The sequence below is a fragment of the Anas platyrhynchos genome, chromosome 8 (assembly GCF_047663525.1).
Source record: "Anas platyrhynchos isolate ZD024472 breed Pekin duck chromosome 8, IASCAAS_PekinDuck_T2T, whole genome shotgun sequence".
Lineage (NCBI taxonomy): Eukaryota > Metazoa > Chordata > Aves > Anseriformes > Anatidae > Anas > Anas platyrhynchos.
In genome coordinates this window covers 35386700-35403518 of record NC_092594.1, presented here as the reverse complement: position 1 = coordinate 35403518, position 16819 = coordinate 35386700, and the positions used below count along the sequence as shown (strand labels likewise).

Here is a 16819-nt window from a genome sequence, read left to right as displayed (position 1 = left end):
TTAGCACCCCTAAGAACAGGCTGTGACTTCTGATTCAGCAGAAATGCCAGCAAGTGGCACTTTCCATGCATCATATGTAAGAATGATTTCAATAGGAATAATAGCTCATTTCAAAGGACTTTCAATATTAGTATTTATTTAAGTGCTAATTCTTTCATTGACACCCTTGTTTCAGAGAACACAGGAGAAGAGATTGGATAACATGGCCTAAACAGGCTTGAAGCAGAATAAAGGGATTTTTTTTTGTTGTTGTTTTCTTCCATTTCTTTGGTATTTCACTTAAGTTTTTCTTTGACTTTGCTGCTGTTGCTACCTTAATTTTTCACAACAAATGTTGCACCGCAGGATCTGCAGCTCTGCACATCAATACAGAAAGCTCTACGTGGGCAATAGCCAGAGAGGGCCAGTATTTATTGCACCAAAGACAGGGATTTGCTTTGTTGGTGTGGTGGGTTTCTGCTTTTCCTTTCGGAGGCTTGGAGGGAGTTGTTCTTGGTTTTGGTTGTTCTAATATTATTCTCTTGTCTCCAGGCAAGAAAGCAATTCTCCCTTGGCCGTGGAAACATGTGGTGTAACCTCATGTCTTGCTGGTGGGGGATTTAAAACCGCCACTATAATTTACATGATAATTATGTCATATTTTTTACTTCCCATACAAGTTCCTCCTTGTTTGAGACTGTTCTGTCCTTTAGCAAGTAGTGTGCTCACCGTGGCTCTGTGGGGAGTTCTCTGCAATCTTGTTAAGTAATATAACAGAAAAATGGCTCATCTGGTGATTTCAAGGGGATTGCACGTTTAGAGGGAAAATCCAGTGGATGGGACAAGGAGGACAATTCTACACCATGCTACAGGAGTAGAACAAATATTTAATCTGGTCGTCACGGGCTCGCCCTTCTTTTAGCACATTTTATGGTGTGGTTCTTGCTGCAGAGGATGAGCAGGAAGGTGGCTGAAGAAAAGTCTGAGGAGCAAGTGGTGGCCATGCAGAGGAGATGCCTGTGCAAAACCAGGATCTTCTCTGGGCTCAGTAGGATGCAAGCAGTTTGCACATCACAAGTCCACCTTCTGCTTTGTGTTCTAAAGGGGATGGCCAAGCCTAGAGAAGTATTACAAACTTGCCCTGAATGCCATTTTTTCCTAATCTGGATATGAGGACGTGCAGTAAGTCTGACAACTGTCCCCATGCTGGTAAGAGCAGTTTGCCAGGAGCCGCGGTGTTTGTCCTGCTCGGAGAGGAGATCGATCGTCCTGGCCTTTGCACGGCTCTGCTCCTCGACGTTCGGCTTCGCCTGTTTGAAATACAAATGATAGAAATTAGTATATTAGCGGGAGGCTGCAGAATGTAATTGTACATTGACTGAAATGCTCCTGATGGATGGAGCTGGCGAGATGACATCTCGTATTTATGGAGAGGAGAGCACAGGTAGTTGATAGATTTGACAAGAGCGTAGTGGCAAACCAAATAACACGAAGCCAGAATGAGAATGTATTTCCTAATGGCCTCCCTCGCAGCTGTATACACTGATTTAATCTCTCCAAAGCACTCCATTGTTTATGAGGCCTGTGGGTACAATTTTATGCCTGACTGAAGAGGTTGCTAATAGCTGCCATATTTGTGTTTAAGGACCTGCAAAGGATTCGGCTAAGTATTTTAAAGCAATGAGCCATAATAAAGTAATAATATATTGAAAATAATAAACAGCTTTTTATTCAATAATTGGCTGCAAAACTGGTGAACTTTAAATGACAAAACTACTAATTATAAATGCAATTGCTAATCATATATTCATTAGGGAATGCAAATTAAAACCGTGGCATAAAGTCTCTATATGTGCCAGAGGCAACAAGTTGCGGAGCAGGACCGTAGACTCTGTTTAAAAAATAAATAAAAAAAATAAGAGAAAACAAAATATTAATGCAGGAAAAAGTGGTGATTACTCAGGATTGCTTTGTAAAAGGATAAAGCTCCTCTGTGGGGAGGGAAGTGCCTGTTCTTGGGGTGAAGGTGTGACGGGCCCTGCTGGGGCATTTGGTGTCTCAGCCAAAATGAGGTGTGAGATGCCAGGGGGAGGTCTCAGCGTGGCTCTGGATGTTGGTAGCTCATCCAGGAGGAGATGGGGCAAAGTGCTGCTTCTCCTCGAGGCAGCCTGTGCTGGCTGCATCGCACCTGAGGTCCCTGCTGGGTTCGCAGTGGGGCTGCCCACCTGGAGCAGCTGTGTCTAGCAGGATGAGAAATGAGGAGGCACACCTGGATCCGAGGCTCCTCTAGTAAGATTTGTCTCCTGTTAACGCTTCACAAGCAGATTTCCCTTTCTTTAATGAATATATAAAATATACTGTATATTAATTTCCTCTTAGGAGCCTTCGGATTTCCTTTAATGACTTGTGTCCCTCAAGGAGCTCGCAGTGCCAAGTTTATATAGAGATTCCTAAGGAATAGCCTAGGGGACGAGCAGCACAGCACGTGCTTCGTGCTCTCCAGGAAACTACAGGTATGGGAACAGCCCCAAAGCCTTGTTGGGCCACCAAGGCAGCCGTGGCTCATTGTGTGCAGCCCCACAGACAGGCTCCCCCAGCTCAGAAGCCCCATAAGTCAGAGCCACCTCTAATAGGGGCACTGGGCAGCCTGTGGTGTCACCAGCTGTGGCTGTTGAGCTCTCTGGAAAAATGGATTAGGTATTTAGACACTTGCATGTAAATTTTAGGTCCTCGCCTTAAATATCCACGTAAGAAATACCTCAGGGGGGAAAACATTTATCAGGCAAGACATGGTTAGAAATAATCATTTTTATTCTGCTTCCTATAGATTCTATCTTGATTTTTATTTTCTTGTTTCCCTGGCATCAGCAGGCTGTGCTACGTGTGCCTTTCTAGCTAAATGGAGCAGCTTCTGTGCAGGTTTGTGAATCCCCATCCATTTCAGGTGCCATTTCAGGTCGGACAGCCCTCTACAAAATGTGCAGCTGGAGGTCAGGCTTGACACAGAAGCCACCAGATGAAATTTGGACATGGTTTAATGCAGGAGATTATTTGTGGTGATGGGGGAAATCTGTCCTGAAGATGTTCCCAGGGTGGTCCCTGCGTGTCTGGATTACTGCAGGACTGGGTGGGTGCGGAGGCTGCTGGGGCACCCTGGTCCTTGTTGGGAGGGGGGAGGCAGCAAGCAGCCAAGATTTGGAGTTGCAGGAAGTTAATTTTTCAGTGACCACAGGAGAAAGCCCATTTCTTTCTATTTTTCAGTGTTAGACTTCAGAGAGCGAGAACAGAAGCATGCAATTTGTCTAGCTACAAAACCAATTAGCATAGCTCTGCTACACTGAATTGCTTGGGAAGACTTTTCAGGGGAGAAAAAAAATGAATAAGAAGAAACAATAACTTTATGAACATTGTAACTCATTAAAAGACAGCTTTTAGAGTGTGAAGGGACTGAAGCCATTGAATAAATTATTATCACTGCAGATATTCAGCCCGATGTGAATTGCACAAAATGTGTCCAGATGTGAGATCCCCTCCATCAAGCGGAACTGTTGGCTGCTCAGTCTGTGCAGCTGCCTGGAGTGTGAGGTTTTGCTGGGCTCCCACCTAGGCAGAGATGTTTGAGAGGACAGATGTTCCCTTAAAGCAAATCCTACTGAGTTACAAGGAAGAACAACCCCCTGGTTCCCTGACCCAGAGGGAACCCCAGCTCTGGGGGCTGTTTTTTGGTGGGGGTGGTTACCAGCGAGTGGCACAGGTACAGGTGCCAGCAGTCATGCATCGTTTGCAGGCAGAGCAAACGAGCCATGTGTGTGGAATAACCCCTTTTGCCAGCTCCTTGTGGGGGCTGAAAGTCAGCTGTGGTCTTTGGGGACCGTGCAGTGCCTGGAGTAACATGGATTTAAGCCTCTCAGCAGCCCCCAAAGGGCTGTGGGGAGAAAGGGCTTTAGGATGCAAGAGGCAGAAGAAAAACCGAGCTGCTGCTGTGAAATACTTTGGCTGATGATAGAGATTTTTGTATTCTTTCTGGCCAAATTCAGTGATTTGGTTGCTGAGAGTGGGAGTGACTCTGCAGTGTATAAAGGTACGTTCCTCTCTGAAATGATGTACTTTTGTAGAGTGTGATCATGTAGGCATGCAGGTGTCCTGCAAACAAGGTCAGGTGTGTATTTCTGTTGACCTGGGGGAGTTGTGGAACTGTTTGCATGTGTGTTTGCGTGGATCAGCTCTGCAACAAAGCTTTTTAAGCAAGCTGCTTTCTGGATGCTGCGAGTTAAGTCCTGAAGCAGCAAACAGCTCCCTCATCCCCATGGTTGGGGCTGGCGCTGACTTGGAGGTACCTGTGCTGGGAGTCGAAGACCAGAGTCCTAAAGTGAGGATGAAAGTTGTTTTGTCTTTTTTTTTTTTTTTTTAAGTCTGTACAACTCAGCTTTACCAAAGCTCTACATTATTATGTTTTGCATGCACTATGTGGTGTTTATAGGGATAACCTGTTTATAACATCATTGGTCTTGGCAATCAGCATGAGGAGCTTGTTCTCTCTGGACTAGCGGTTGCTTTGCTGCTCCTTCCTTCTTTGCATCACCTCCCTGTGGTGTTGGGTGGCCCCAGGGAAGTGGCTGTGGATGTCACCAAATGGTTCCTACGCTCTTCAGCTGCGCGATTTAATTTTTACCCTGGTTGTTGTAGAGATACATTAACAAATTTACAGACAAAGGTGGTAGGAGTGTCACGGAAAAGACAGGTTTAATAACTACTTGTAGAGAAAACAAAAGCAAATCCAGTGACAGTCCTGGCAATTCCCACCTCTGTTATTGCTGACAGACAGAACAAGAATAAAAACAAGCGGGTTTACATGCGCTGACGCTAATATACAACCGGTGGTGACGTCCTGAAGGAAATGTCAGCAATTAGCATGAACGCTGCCGCAGTTACAATCCAAGATTTGGCTACGGAAAGCACGAGGTTTAAAGATGAGCCCGGGAGCCTTCCCCCAAATGCTTCCCTATCCAGACACGTGTGGGGGGCTGTGAGCCAGCTCAGATGAACTTCATGGCTGGCTCTTCTGCTCTGAAGGGCTCTCTCAAGTGCACAGGGGTGGCTTTTGGTGTGCTCTTCGAGATATCTGAGAGCAGGACAAGGGTTTGGGGTCTTTCACTTTGCATCAGCTGCTCAATCTCCCCTGCTTAATCTGAAACCGGACAGGGAAAAATAAAAGGGGGGAGGAACTGCCACACCATTGGTAAAAACTGCCACACCAATTTATGCTGCATTAAAAACCTTTCCCTGAAGCAACGCTTTAATAAGATTCCTAGTCAGAAGTCAAACTCTGCCTAGTAATTCATTCTAAACTCTCGTAATGCATTTATTAGCGTGGAAACTGCAGAAGTGAAGTGACCAAATTTGAGGTCCATACTCAAAATTAGCAAAATTCAATGTCATTCTGAGTGAAAAAGGAAGGAAAATGAGTGCTGTAACATGCAGGGCGATATCCTCTGCACTAGCAGAAGGCTAAATGAGCATTGTTTGAAATAACATTTTATTAGGTTTCCTTAAAGTGGATACTCAGTCTGATAGATTATTTTTTTTATCTCAGATAAAATTATTGAAATGAGAAATGTTCCATTATAAAGGAATTTGTTGAAAGACAGGGATGCACTTTATCATATTATAGCTCTTGCATCGTATTAAATGGTACTTACGTGTTTTATTGAAATCCAGACCTCTTGCGTAGCGTTTCTTTCTCAACAATACAAAAGCTTATGATTCACAACCTTTTACATAATAGATACATTAATGAATTTCTGCATATTTTATTGCTTTGTATTATTCTGAAAGCCATTAATCTATTTTTCTTGATTATCAGTTATGGCAAAGACATCATAATTTTTTTTTTCTCTGAATTTCATTGTGCCAGCCAAGTTCAGGACTTTCCAAGCTAATTTCTGTAGCTACCTGTTGGACCCGATTCTTCTCTTCTTCCTTTTTCTTGTTGGAAACCATATCCAGCTGAAGACCCAGTGTATTTTTTTCCTGAATACAGGAGGATAAATTCTCCTTTGGGGTACTTGCATCTTCTCTCATTCAAGTAGATGAGAATTGTGCATATGAATCTCAGGCCCTAATTATGTGTCTAATAATAGAAACTTCTTGCTATAAATACACAACTCATTGAGATCATTCCTGCTTGTTTAGGCTGCAGACGTGACTTGTGCATATTCATTAACCTCTAGGGCTCCACTTGAGAGGAGGAGATGGAGGGTTAACAGAGGGCCTGCCAGGACAGGGAGCGGGGCTGTACCACCTCTCAGGGGGGTGAAGCTGTGATCCTGACCTTAGATACGTGGATACACATTTAAACTTACTTTTCTATTTGCTATATATGATATAAAGTCAAGATGTCTGTTTCTAATTCCTTTGTGGATGAGCCTGAAGTTTTTCAGAGATCGGTGTGGTTTGCAGGCACGTCATGGGGAGCTGGTGCACGTAGAGCAGCCCAGTGTTAGTCCCAGAGAACGTGGTTTTGTTAAGGATCACTGCCTGCACGGCTCTGAGCAGTGGTTTGCATGAGAATGGGAAAATCTGTTGTACATCTCGTGTGCTGTGGTCTTGACAAGGCTACATCAGGATGTTTATTTGTGTAAGGCTTTCATTTCCCCCTCAATGGCTTCAGTTACCTTCCCAACAGGACATCAGTGATTAAATAAAGAGACCTTGCATTCCCGTACATAAAAATGGATGGCAAAGATGTAATTTCTGTGGTGCAGAAGCAAATGTGTGGACCACAGACCCCTTAAATCCCATGTAGCCCACCCCGTGGGGCCGAAGGATGCCCAGGTCCTGCAGTGTCACCTGTGGGGAACAGCCTGCTGTGAGAGCAGGTCCTAGTGGTGTGGCTCTAATTACCTAATCCCATGGATAACGACGTGGCAGAACAAGCTCTTGTTTTACCCCGGCAATTATTGATTGATATTCCCGGAGTGACAGCAAGCGTTTTTATTTTTACGTCCAGCAACAAGTTGTCATGGCAACTTCAGCATTGGGCAACGTTCCCATCGCACCCTCGTCCCAAGCAAAAACCCAGCAGGTTCGGAAACTCTTTAAAAATGATTACGGTAATAAATTTTTTAAGATAAGTTTTACTTCTTGTCTGCTTTCCTGAGGGGAATAATTTATGTTCCAGGAAGGTAATGCATGAATCTTCTGTATCTCCTGCCAGCATGCGTCTCCGCTGGGCGAACTGATGCTCCCTATGAAGAGGGCTGGAAAAAACAATACGAACTCAACCCACCCCCAGTGCTTCCCTCAACTGCATGCTTGCTAAATCATCTTCTGAAGCCCACAGCCTGGCCCTGTTGCTCGTGAACCAGCAGCAGAGCTTGCAAAGTCAAGTTCTTGTCTTCCCCTGGCGCCTGGAGCGTAGCTCGCTTCCTTCCCAGCCTCGCTAGAAGGTTGGCCTTGTTAGGTGGAAAATCTACTTAGAGCCAGGGGTGAGCAGGCTTATTCCAAAGGCCTCTTCTAGTAATCTCCACATCTTGTGCTGTGACCTGGAGGTGCTTTTTTTTTTTTTTTTTTTTCCAAGTGCACAAGCTCCTGCTGCAGAGGTCCTGTACCCTTGCTCTATGAGGCTCGCTCAGCTGTGTGCTGCCCTCCTGCCATCTGTTGCTACAGGGATGTGTTTGGATCACGTGCTTAAATTATGCCAGCTTTCTTCTGACAGTGCTGAAATGCCTGTTTGCATGGGCAAAGAGGGCTAGCTAAAGGGCACACCTGAACAGCGGGCTCGTGTGGGAGCAGCACTGGGGTATGCGTGATTCCCTCCTAGATCCTAACAACCAGGGTTTGCTAATACAGAGACTTTTTACATATAACAAGTGTCTCATTCTTAGCAACTATTTTCCACCTTATTTCTGCCACCTGCCTTGAGCAGTCCCACTCACACAGGTGCCAGCACTCTGGTGGGTGCCTCAGGTAAATGCTTACAGCTTTCACAGCCCCCACGGCCTCCTGCCACGCTGGGGTGCCCCATAAAGGCTGCTCAGCTCCCTCATTGCCTTCCTGACATGGGACATCACGCCTGCTTCTTCATCAGCATGTCAAAATCAGCAAGACAAAGCCCCCACTGCTGCACCCAGCCCTGACTGGCTGGAATTATTTACCATTAGCACATCAGGAGGTATTTCCACAATCTTCTCTTCTTTTTTTTATTTTTCATCTACCTCGGAAGGTTTAGATATAATTAAAGGGAGATTGACTGACTGAAAATCAAGTTTGGTTTATCTGTGGGTGACCCAGCAAACCACATCTTTTTAATTTCATGCATCAATGAGATGATACGTCATGCTTTGTACAGTGCGACAGCTTGCTACATTGCATAACTCAACATGCTGATGCAACCAGGCATGCAAAATTAACCTGATCCTCCAGCCCAGGGAACGCGAGACAACAAGCAGCTTCTTCTGCAGCTTCCATTGTTCAACAAACCTCACCCCCCATCTTCCTTCTTACTCCGTTCTCAGCCAATTTACAGAAGAGGAGTACTGGGAGAGCTATAATCGTGTAACAGTTATAAAATGTGAATAATTCCAGCCTGGGCAGGGGTTGAACTAACACCATTTCTCTCTCAGGGGCTGCTCAGAAGTGTGTTTCTCTTCGACTTTTGGGTTAGCTTGGGAAGGATTGGAGCTTACTGGGCTTCTTGTAGGGGCTGTGCCTATCTTTCCTGTAAGGCACACGGGTCACCTCATCTCCTTCCCTCCTGGGGAAGGGAGCAGCAATACTTCTTGCTGCTGTGGGACCCTCAGCAGCCCCACTGAAAGCTGCCAGCAACCCGGGTGTTGTTGTGCTGTGCCCCACGTGTAGCGTAATGAGCAGCTGTGGGGAGAAGAAAAGGCTGGCGCTGGGCATGAATTTCTGTAGAGTCAAAGGCCGTGGTGTGCCACAGGTAAGCTTGTGCATCCAGCTCTTTGCTTGGGGCAGAATTCTTTCTTAATATCTGACATCTGTCAGTGGCTCTTTGCATGCTTGTGGGGGAAGTGAAATAGAAATGCTGCACAAGTTTTTCATGTGGTTGTGGCAATGGGAAGCCCTGAGAAATTGCTCTTCATGGCTCTGCTTGAGGGTATGGAAAATGGGGAGGGTTTTCCGTGCAATTTTAACCTGTTCTTAAGCTTGTGCCTGTTACTGCGGTGTCTGAGAGCAGCTCAGGAAAGCCCCTGGCCACAGCAATGAGTGACATGTGCCCACCTGAACAGTGAAAATCCCAACAGAATGGTGCCGAGTGATCTCTGTAAGGATCAGACTCGGCGATGGGATGATTGCAGTGCCTGCGGAGGATGTTGAAAGTGGTGATGGTGCTGTGCTTTACCTGTGAATGACAGCAACCTGAATGTGGGGCTGGATGCTTCTGGGTGATGAGCGTGCAGAAATGCTGCTCTTCTGCTTTGGAAGAGTCGTTTTTGAAGCAGGAGCTGCTGTGTGTTTGTAGCACCTGGTGCATGGAGGTCAGCTCCTTCAGCTCTCCCTCTCATTTCCCTATTTTGTTCTTTTTAAAAGAGGAAAATGAAGTGCCTGAAATCCATTTCCCACTGCAATCCCCGTATCAGCAAATGGGCTCCTCTTAAATGGAGAGAATTAGTGTGTCTGGGAGAGGTAGAGGAGGGCCATGACAGTTTGGAGTCCTTAGACATTGTTCTTGCTTGAGTTGCTTTGCGTTTTCTCAAAGTGTACAGTGCCCTCTGGCACAATATACATACACACTGCATCGCTAAGTGCTGAAACTTCACATCTTAATTCCATGCGAGTGGTTTTCTCTCGAGGCTGTGTGCCTCTGTGGTAGGGAGCCTGATCGCAGCGCGGAGAAGGTTACACATTATGCAGAGAAATGTTGATGGCGTTTTAAAAAATATCTTCACTAATGTCTCTATTTTTGTTTTTGTCATGTACAATCATGTTTGAAGTACGTGCACTTTGAGGTTCGGCGAGGAAAAGCCTGTTTATTTGAAGCTGATGGAGATACTTCAATAGAGGATAACTGGGATATAGGGCTCTGGGATAAATTATTCCACTTGTATTTTCTTTTTTCTTTTTAATTTTTTTTTTTTTTTTAATCTGGAATGCACATAAGCCATACAGCAATATTATCATCACTTTGCACTTTCCTTAGGATGTATCTTAATATTCTATAATCCTCTTTACTACAGAATGGGGACTGAACTAAGATGGAATTATATTTTAATATTTTAATGTAATTCCTCATGAAACAAAAGGGGGCTATGTTCAGTAGCTGGCTAGATATATGGCAAATGGGAACTAGACAAGCTGTGTAACATCATGACCAGTTTCTATGGCAACAAAAATGTCAGCTATCCTTTTGGCTGATTCTATTAATCTGTGGTAGAGGCACTGATACTGACACATTCAGAATTTATTTAAACAAGAAGGTGAAAAGATAACCTCAGTGTAGCTTATAAACAAGGGGGAAGTTAAGCCACTAACATAATGCTATCTGACATGTATATAACTGTGTAACAGGCAAGTAAGACATTTCCAAGCCAGCCATTCTGAATTTTATCAGAGAAGTGATTAAGCTATTTACCAGGAGGAGTTACCCACCATTGTTTTGTCTTCTGACAAAATTCCACACTTGCCTCCGGGCTTCAGAGCGGTGCCTACTGGACCCAAAACCACTACGCCGTGTTAGTGCAGGCGCTATGGAACCAGTGGCCACGTGGCACTAAACCCACCAAGCGCCATGAAATCTGTACCCCAGGGAATAGTGAACCAGTTGCCTGTTTTTTGGGGGTTCCCCTTTCCCCATTTACTGTTTCCCTCCTGGTTTTGGTCGTGTAGCTGAGCGGAGCGGCTTGCTTTATGAATACTGGAGATGCTTGTCGATTAAAATGCGTGTCCTGGGCATGGCAAAATGGAAAAAGTGGTTGCAAGGAAACAAACTCTGTTCTCTGTTTCCTCTATGTGGGTCAAATATTTTCCTAGGGATACTCAGAAATGATTGTGCTGTGCTATTTCCCTTCGGTACTTTATCCTTTATTCTCTTGTTATTGAAATAGCTAAATGTTTTCCTACTCTTCAATGTACCATGACAATACAAACTGTATGGTGATGTTGGAGCACAAAATAAATATGGATGCAGATACTTGTCATTATGATAAAACAACATCTTTTCATCTTTATCTTGGAATTACAGGCTCCTCAGGAAGATGACAGTGTCTTGTTATGGAAAATGAATTTTCAGTAGTAGAAAGATATCTCTCAACTTATTCTTGAATTCTTCCTGTTTGCCAGAGGCATGTAGAAAAATTAGCTTCTTTCCCAATTCTTTTGCTAGTTTTATTAAAATTCATAGTACAAAAAGTGCCATATAAATGTGTTTGGTGTGTGACTGCAAAAGAAGAGCTGGAAAATGCATAGCTGAAGTTATTATAAGATTATTAGTTGTCTGCTGTCTGCATTTTTTTAATAATAATAAAAAATAAAGTAAGCCCTCAACATCCTCATTGATTTCTTCTTATGCTTGTAATGTACTGAAAGTAATTGAATACAGTGTGTTTTTTAATGTATACATTACTTTTTTTCCTGGCTTAAAAAAAATGAATTGTCAAATTCCCCAATAGAAAAATTGTCAGAGCTGTAACCACAATATAGCTCCTGGAAACAGAGTTTATGCAAAGCTTTTCAAATTCAGAAAGGGTTTTTGATAGCAACAGTGCTCAAACTTATTCTATGCTTCCATTAGGCAAAACCATGTCCTTCCTGCTCTTACACCTTGTAGATCTGCCTCTGGTATCCCTGTGACTGCTGGCTTGGAGCAGCTGTTGGTGTTCTCCTCAGCAGTTGGTGAGCTGCAAAACTGTGCAAATGCATGATGTTTTGAGCTTTTGCTGCGTATAATTGTAATGTTAGATTATAATAAAATTTAGAAGATAAATATGTAGTGATAGTACCTGATATACAGCAAAGATGGTTTTTCCCAGTTTATAGTCTGAGAGCAACAGTTAGGTCACAGCTGAGTTCAGTATCAACCTATGTATTTGGCATCATCCAACTTGTGAAGTTCTGCCTCTGCAACTCCCATGGCAATTATTGCCTTTGTCAGTGTTTCAGTGTTTCTTCCCATGTTTGTGATGTAGTAGCAGAGTTACATGGGTCGCATCACTTGATATTACAGAAAATGGAGTAGATGTGACTAAGACTGCACCTGAGGACTGGAAGTAGCATTGCTCTGTCCCCCTACAGGGACTGTGAGGATGGAGCAGCTCATAGAAACACCTCCCTCCCGCGTCTATTTCTTGTTTTTGAAAGTCCAGGAACTTTTACCAACAATGATCTTGATTATTTTGCTGTTCTTCTTGTTCTACAGGAAATTTTAACAAACTGTTTTTGGGGAGGTTTCTCTAGTTCTTGTAAAAGTCAGAGTTCATTGGGTTTCTTTCCTCTCTCAGCATGCTTTGAAGTGTGCCCATGCCTCCTGCTGGAGATGTGTCCCTTTGTAAGAATCACTTGAACTCTTGCAGACTGGGCACCGTCCAACCACCAGGAAGCTTGCTAGTCTAGATCCACAGGAAAGAATGTCACTTTTCACCTGGAAAACAGAAGAACAAAATTTTATACCTTTTATAAGTAAATAAAGGAAACATGTTCTTTGTCCTGCGTTAATTGTTGCAGCAAAAATAGACTTAATTCTCCAAGAAGGTGAAATCTCTTATGAGGAAAGAAAGTGGTGAAGAGGAAATTTCTTCTAATTGTTGTTATTCTTGAGTAGTACTGACATTCAGTATGCAACAAACATAACTCTTAATTCCAATTGAAAGTCATGCCAGACACAATTGTGCGAGGAAAGCAGTCTTTCTTTCTGAAGCTATTGACTTGGAAAACTTGCACACACAAGAAGGCTGACCTTTTGAGAAGTCACAGGCATTAACTTTTGATTAAGTACTGTATTTAATTTCAGTGAGCATCTAACCTGAGGGCAGGCTCTAGCTTAGTGTACTTTGAAGTCAAATGCGTGGCTGGTCCTATCATGATCAAAACACATTTCTGAGTCCTAGGTATTAGCAGGGAAAATACCTCTGGTGCAAAAGCAAATGTATCCTGAATTGTTCTAAGTCTTTCCTTTCTGAGTTTGAAGGTGTTATTTGGGATATCTCCCTTAGTGTTTTAAAAAATAAGGACCCTTGTTTATTCTTTGTCATCTGTTGTTCAATAAGCCCAATTCTGGTCTGGCAGAGAGGAGTGAATTTGCTGTGGTTGCCTGAGTTGCCGTTCCTGCATGCTGTGGTTGGAGCAGCTCCATGTTGGTGCACGTGGATTTGCTTGGCTGCCTTGCCTTCTGCCCTCCAAAGATGCAAGCACTGGTTTTACGTGCTTATGTATATTTTTTATATATATATATATCATGTGTGTGTATTCATAAAGGCATATTTTGAGTACCTAGCCTTGTGTTTAAAATCCAGGCATTCCTCATCAATAACATAGCAGTGGCCTGCCAGATATCTGTCTGTCGAGCCAGATGTTGCTAGAGGAGCTCTTCCACAAAACCTGCCAGAGGACTATAAATCAAGTTGCTGGCTCTTGGCAGACTTTGATGTGTGCCAGAAGCGGGGCCTCAGGTACGTTATAGCAAGAGGACCGATGTTTTTGGGATCACATCAAATCAGGTTAGGCCAGAGGTGGGAGGCAGTTTGGACTGGTTGGACTAGCAGAGGGCTGGCCTGATGTTTATTAGCAAACCTCATATGTGATTAAGTGCCTTATTTGACACTTCTAAAATATGGATGCACAGATGACTCTGTGTGTACTTTCACCCCTCTGGGATACAATCAGAGGCACTTCACCGTGAGCTGAAGGGCTGCTGTAACCAAAGCTGGTTCTCCATCTACTTGTGAAACATATGACCTAGTGGTAAAATAGCAAAATCTCATAGAAAGGTGAGACAGGGCAAATTTCATATTCTGCCTTTCTTCTTCCGTGCTTGCAGCCTTTTCTTCCCTTCCCCAAACCTACCCAGCCTTGGAATTGTGAAGGTTGGAGACTGATCTGGGAGTTTTCTCCTGAAACAGTCTGTGGGATTGCCTTAGTCCTGATCTCACGTTGATGATGTTGGCAGGGGTTTGGTCTACTGCAATTAAAAAAGCTACTGCTTGTTGGTTGGGTGCAGCTACCCCTGTGTAGGCTTTCAGAGCAGCTCTGTTCCTCAGGGTGAAACACATTTATTTGAGTGGTTTGTGGAAGTGCTCAGGTTGAGCAGAGAGGCCCGGCTGGGGCTCCAGGGTGCCCTGCGTGTGCCTCAGCCCACCAGGAGCCCAACCGCAGTGACGGGATGGCTTGCGGCAGCCTGATGCTGCCTTGGAGGAAGAAAATCCATTTTCTCCTTGTCACCAGAGAGGTCTGATCAGCCTTGGGGTGCAACGCAGGGAAACCCATTAATTTCAGAGCTGATACGTGTTCGCTTCAAAATAAGCACCCTTTGGAATTGAAATCTGTCAAGGAAAGGAGTCTATGGTGCCCTGTCAATAGTTTAGTTTCTCCAAAACACCTGGTATTCCACTGGTGCACAAAGGGAACGATTTTGTGACCCCAAGAGCTACCTCAGCTGGTTTTTTTGGGGAGGACCCCTTGGCAGTTGGCAAATTCCCCTGAGGGCCCATAGCGGCCAGGGGTGGAGGCCTGCAGGTCGCGACGCGGCCTAGCAGGAGATCCACCTGGGCCAAGCTGTGAGCAGCACAAAATCTTGTCTTTGAGCAAAATTCAAGAAAGGAAACACTGATGTGAGAGGATGTTGCCTTTAATTAGGCTGGACATGTGCTGAATTCACATCAGCAGTGTCTGTTTCTCGTTAAATCATGCTGGATGATGGCCTCGGCTAGTGCAAACTGTTGGGGCCGTGGTGCAGACATGCTGATTCACTCCTCCCTACGTGCAGCATTAATCGTTCCTCCTTGGTACCAGACTAAAAACGTCCAAGACGATGCAAGACTGCGATGCCTAACGTTTTTCGGCAATTGCTGTTTTTGTCAAAACTGTCTGTAGCTTTCCTTCTTCAGTACAAGATGGTGAGTAATGAGCTATCGGAATAATGTCTGCTCGAGACATCCATAGCCATATGGCAATGTGGGAGGCGAGGATAAAACAGGGATCAGTCACAAGTGTTTACTTTGAAACATGGATAAAAAGGCAGGTTTTGTGCTGCAGCTTGGTTACGTGTTGGATTAGGTACTGGAAATAGAGTAGTTTTTAATTGTTTTTGTGTTTAGTGAACTTTAAAATCCCAAGCACTTAAATCTGTTTTTTATTAGTCTTCCTGATTGCTCTCTTTAGACCTGTATCAGGAAAGAACAGGACAAACCGATGTTTACTTGGAGTCAAACCACAGCTGACTAATCCATATATACATTACGTGTATGTGTACATTATTTACAACAATATAAGCTGAATTTTAAATTGCTGAAAACATTGCTTAGGAAGGCTTGTAAAAATGCTTGGCTGCACTTGCAAAACAGCTTCAGAGGGTTTTTTTTGGTTGCTTTGAGAGCAGTTCAGGACCCCCTGGCAAGCACCAAGCACTTGGCTTTTTTTTTTTTTTTTTTTTTTTTTCCAAAGAGCTGAAAAACTTCCACTGCTTCCTGGGGCGAGACGCAGCTGCAGGAAGCAGAGTCCTTTGGAAAAGTAGGTGGGTTATTTTGGTAACTGAAGTGTTTTTGGAAGTGATGATGCCTAAAAAATATCTCTCCGGAGACAAGTCCTCATTTTGGGGTCATCATCAGGGGGTCACTCTGATTTTTTTTTTTTTTTTTTTTTGAGCCCAGTGCTCCCCCACCCAAAGTGGGAGCCCCAAACCTTGGCGCTGGCTCTGTCTTGGGGTTTCTGCCTCAGAAACCTCTCGGGGGCGATAGGAAAACATTCTTCAGGGAGGCATTTGGAAATGAGTGTTACGAAGACAATGTTTTGGTTCAACAAAGGGAGCCTCACACGGACTGCGTGCATTTCATGTTTCAAATACCTCTATGGATTAATTAGATTGATGATCCCATTTCGTAGGAGGAAGGTGAATTTGTAGGTGAAGAGGAAACTTACTGCATCAATATGGTCTGATAGTTGCCTCCAGGAATACATTATTGACTGCTGAACAACTTAAAGGGTACTAATTTTTTAAAGGGAATAAAGAAAATAACACAAGCAGCCCCAAACCCTCCCGCATTTGTAAGTTCCTTGTTCTCTTTTAGCACCAGAAAGTTAAAATGATTTCCCAGTGCCTAATTTTATGAAAATTGAGTGTTTTTCTTTGCTAAGTAGAAGCACAGCACAGATTAAAAAGAAACCTCAAACTTTGCTAATACTGTGTGGGCTTTTGATTAGAGAGCACTCTGTATTCTAATTGAATGTTGTCTCATATTAGCATAATCTTGGGGTTATGGCTGGTCAGTGTTAATGATAAGTGACAGAGACACATTTCAGAAACTCTTTTTCATCAGATGGGAATTATATCCTGTAAATGCAAGCCCAGATCATAATATTTCATCTTTGTGTTGATTTATCCCAACCTTAGACTATTTATATTGATTTTCTACTAGAAAACATATCATCTACTGTGTGATCTATTAATTGCATGCATATGATACAGCCATTATCCTCAGTATAATGTATAAATATGAAAATTGGGAAGACTTCTTGAGATGTATACAACTGAATTCTAAAATCAGTTTGCAGATAACATTGCTTTATAAAGCAAACATTTTATATATACGTATAATATGTACATATCTGGTTTAGAAGCTTTACAGCCGTGTTTAGTGTATGTGCTTTAAGGTTGTAGGACCGTATTTCT

General features: G+C 43.6%; 1 protein-coding gene across 4 annotated transcripts in view; it reads left to right on the top strand.

Annotated features, from left to right (window-relative positions):
* The window catches only part of DAB1 (DAB adaptor protein 1), a 430095-nt gene that overhangs the window by 128979 nt on the left and 284297 nt on the right, over positions 1–16819 (top strand). The window contains exon 1 of one of the 4 annotated variants that reach the window (XM_072041485.1): positions 14934–15047. The exons of 2 other annotated variants lie outside the window; for them this stretch is intronic. The gene's annotated coding sequence lies outside the window, so the exon portion shown is untranslated. Of the gene's footprint in view, positions 1–14933; positions 15048–16819 lie in introns of those variants that run through there. One more of the 4 variants, XM_072041492.1, reaches the window with a different exon arrangement.